Raw genomic sequence first — 4,498 nt, 5'->3', positions numbered from 1 at the left:
TACTGCATACTTCTATATGGCAGCCCTTCAAGTATATGAAAAAAGCTATGTCTCCTTAGCCTTACTCTTTTAAAGCTAATAATTCTTCAATCCTTAAAATGTATTAAGCCTCACCATCCATTCTGCTCTCATTTCTAAACAACATATATTTTTTCAATGTAGATTTTCAAATTAAACACAGTAAGCTGGATGTACGCTGATTAGTACCAAATATAATGGGAAATATATTTCCCATAATCTCTACATTATACTTCTATTAATGCAACTCAGTTGTATATTTCATTTCATTTATATCATGTTCATGTTTCATATTAATCTTACAGTCAGATATTAACACAAATCTTTTTTTCCTGGAATGTTGCTAAGTTAATTGACTTTCTGAAATTTATGCAAAATTTAGAAATTTCAGTTTATTATTACATACTATCAAGTGGCTTAAAATGTGTATAACTTGATAATTAGTATATTAGATAATTTTCAGCATTGATTATATATATTTAATATGCTTCCATGATTTTCAGATTTGTTATAAACCTCTTCAGTAACCTCATTTGTATGGACACTTATGAGCAACTGCAAAATAATCTAGAATTGTCCCTTTATTCAACTTTACAATTAGAAAAATATAAAATAAAGAATTAAATAAGGTTGATGTCTTTTTCATCTTGTTTTGTTTTTCTTTTCAGAAAATCTTTCTATCTTTTATGGAAGTGATGAACTCATTTGGGTGACAAAAATAACATTTTGATAAAAATAAATGGCATAAAAATTGGGGCTGGAAAATCAAACTGAGGTTGGTTTACATACATTTTCCTACTTTTATGAGTCTCAAGATCTTATTTAATCAACAGCTCTAGCACAGGATGAAAATAATATAAAACAGAAAAAAACATTCTTCCTTCTCTTTAACCTTCGCTATGTTTTGGGATCAGGTTTCAGGCACAGACACATCCCCGATATGTAAATGTAAAGATCCATTTTTATACATTTCTATGTATGATTTATTTTGGTGGTTTCAATGTAATCATATCTCCTCAGTAATAACTCAGCTGTTCAATGTTCTAAATCCAACTCAGTGTTTCAATCTCAAAGCTCTTCTGGGAAAATATGTGCTAATAAAAGTAAGAGAATGTAAAAACCCATGAAAAGGAACCATATTACAGCTCCCTGTTTAGTAGAGGTGATTTCCATACCAAGTTTTGTTTCTGCCTCTCCCAAGACATCTCCTCATTAAATATTTTGGTAAAATTAACAAAATTAATTCCTTATTAGAGTTTTTTTCTCCTTATACATGTGACATTTATTTTGGATATTGGAGGAGGATGCTGAAGGTGAGGGAGCCAGCTGTACACCCTCCAACTGTTTCTTCATCAGCTAGAATAAGATTTTAAAAAAGGGAAAATTTTGATGTCACCCAAAATTCCATACCTGCCAGCATAAAATATCTCAGTAAAAGGGTCAGTCTTCCTAGGAAGTTCCAGTGCAGTTATCCACAGTTATCTCTCATTCAGTTAGAGGTAAGTCTCTTGGAGCCCAGCCTACCGTCTACAACATGGGTTTGAGGACCGAGGAGTCTAGCATTATTCCATAATACACTTCATCTACCCATAGTCCTTTAGTCTAGGATGTTCACTTTGACCAAGAGCGGTATATTCTTAACATTCATATATTGTTTTCTCAAACAACTGGAGATGATGGGATGCCTGGGTGGCTCAGTTGGTTAAGCATCTGACTCTTGGTTTCAGCTTAGGTCATAATCTCATGAGTTTGTGAGTTAGAACCCTGTGTCAGGCTCCAGGCTGACAGTGCAGAGCCTGCTTGGGATTCTCTGTCACCCTTTCTCTCTGCCCCTCGTCCACCCATGCCGTCTCTGTCTTTCTCAAAATAAATATATTTTGGAAAAAAACCTCTGAAGACGATTTTTAATTTCTGTGGCAACTCTGTAAACAGATTTTATTCATATATCAAATAAATGTTTACCAAGGACCAAGCCAGACACTTTGCTAGGCATTAAGTAAAACCTCACAAATGAAAAAAATCAATGAGCCTTGCCTAATACAGCTAACAATTTAGTGAAAGCAAATATAAGTAAAATAACTATGCAATCATGTATTTTTGAAATATGCTTTGAGGGGAAACAAAAGAGTGCCAACTGATAATTATGGTGAGGGAAACCTTCAGTGAGGAGGTGTTATTTAAGCAGACACACAAAGGATGAATAGGAATTAACCAGGTAGCATAGAGGAAATGAATGCTTTAGACACAAGGAATCATGAGTACACAAGTTATGAGACAAGAAAGGCTTTTGAATATTAAAATAACTGAATTATTATTGCTATAATTTTAAAAGAAGTTAATTGGTTTATATGTTGTTTTTTTTTAAATTAATGTTTATTTTTTGAGAGAAAGAGACAGAGCATGAACAGGGGAGGGACAGAGAGAGAGGGAGACACAGAATCCAAAGCAGGATCCAGGCTCTGGGCTGTCAGCACAGATCCTGATGTGGGGCTCGAACACACAGTTCATGTGAGATCATGAACTGTGCCAAAGTTGGATGCTTAACCAACTGGGCCACCCGGGCAGCCCTATACCTTTGAAGTTATTAAAGCTCTTTCTTTGGAAGGTAAAATTGAGTTCCAACACTAAGTAATGATTTATTTCCTTCACATGTAAATCTCTTTGATATTCCTGATTGCTTAGCAATGATTTCATAGACATAATTAAACTGAACAAACCCAACATAGGAGAATTTTTCTTTTCTTTTTTTTTTTTTTTTTACGTCAGATGGGTAATGTGCCTGAGTCGTAACAAGGTTTAAGGGTGGCACATGTCACACAACGGCGTGAACACCCAATCATTACTCTTATGAACTACAAAAGGATCTTATAGGAGAATTTTTCTAAACTGGGGTTTAACTTTGATAAAGTAATGCTCATATGTAACTCACTATCTTTCTGTGGATTTATAAGGAATCACTGTATGCTTTATAAAAAGGAGTCAAGTGACTTTATGTTCCCAGCAAGAGTTTGCAGTCTCATACTCCAACAGATTCTATGAAGTATGTAACCAAAATTGTCCCCTAAGCAGTTGATTACCTAAGCTGCTTCTTTCAGTGATGGCAGTTTTCATCAGCCCCTTAATTCAGTCCCAGGAAACACAACAGTTGTTCTCTGCAGCTACTCCTGATGTCTCCTACGAGTTCTTTCTGCTACTCCTGACAGTTCTTACAGCTGTCAGTGGCATTGCTCCCTGGGGGTCACAGATCTCAGAAGCCCTTGCTGGAAGTTCTTCAGCAGCTCCTCCTGAGAGTCACGATACAGGAGGTCCCTGTAACAGCCTGTAATGGCAACTGTCTGCAGCACGGTTCTTCAAAAACATACAACTGAAGGAGCCTCTTCAAATTGCTTTACACTTGCAGTAGGGAAATAGAACTCTGGGTCACCAGCTGTTTCTCTTGTCATAGAGCCTTTGGAAAAGTTTCCACTCTGACAGTTCTTGATATGTGAAATAGACTATGGCATATCTATACGCCGCCTACTGATCATACATTCACTAAATTTGTCAGCCTTCCTTATGGAGAGTGTCTAGCTAGAAGCCAACCAATTTACCAACTGAATCTGAGAACTAGAACAAATGTGCCTCTAGAATAATTGGGAAAACAATACTGAATTCCCTGATTTCTCATCTAATGGCACTGAGAGACCCACATCTGCTTAATTGCTTAAAGTTAAAATCAAGATTCACCATTGTATATGAAACAGGCTATATGGGGCACTATGAAGCTGCCAGTGGAATACTCTTAAGTCAAATTCTCTCTTTCCTTTAAAAATAAAAAATTTAAAGCTATTTACAGTTAATATTGGCAGAAGCAGAGGAAGAACTGACTTTGTGGTTTGCCTTTTGTATATTTTCAGTACTAACTAGGCAAAATGGAATATAGTATTAAGTGATGATAGGACAAATCTAGTATAAACCAAGGGGCTCTTTAATTTCACTCACACGATTTCACTTTCTATGGCCTGAGTGTTTTTTACATATGGTGATGATAAGCCAGAATTTCTCAGTATCTAACTACCCCAAATATTCCCTTTAAGTAAGTTTGAAAGCTGCATTAACCTTTTCAGGGAAGTTATTTCCCTAATACTACTCTGGTGGCCTGAAAGGCTATGTAGCTTTCCCCTACATCTTTCTTCAATTTTAAGGCTCAAGTCCTATCAGCCTTTAGCTGCTGGAGAATTTGCCTATGTAGTAAAATTGCTCCAGATGTTTCCCAGTTTACTGCAACTCCGCCAAAAGGTCTAAGATCTACGTGCATCTTCTCAGCATAATTGTTGCTCAAGATTAGACAAGATACTCTTTATCTGATTCCCAATTAGAATTTTTAAAAGATTTCACATTAAGATAATATCTAACCTTAAGAGATCATGTGATCATTTGTCTACTTTGCTAAAAACTGTCTTGATTTAAGCTTATTATGTCAGCATTATCATTAATTGTG

The 4,498-nt window shown here is 35.7% G+C and overlaps 1 non-coding gene across 1 annotated transcript; it reads right to left on the bottom strand.

The window, feature by feature from the left end:
* Positions 1-2,778: 2,778 nt before the first annotated feature.
* On the bottom strand, positions 2,779-2,882 carry LOC144239535 (small nucleolar RNA U13). The gene has a single exon (XR_013337456.1). It is a non-coding gene; the product is annotated as a small nucleolar RNA U13 (small nucleolar RNA).
* Positions 2,883-4,498: the final 1,616 nt, after the last annotated feature.

This window comes from Crocuta crocuta, unplaced genomic scaffold, assembly GCF_008692635.1.
Source record: "Crocuta crocuta isolate KB4526 unplaced genomic scaffold, BGI_CrCroc_1.0 scaffold790, whole genome shotgun sequence".
NCBI lineage: Eukaryota > Metazoa > Chordata > Mammalia > Carnivora > Hyaenidae > Crocuta > Crocuta crocuta.
Note: the sequence above shows the minus strand (reverse complement) of the source record. Positions and strands in the feature narration are given on the sequence as shown.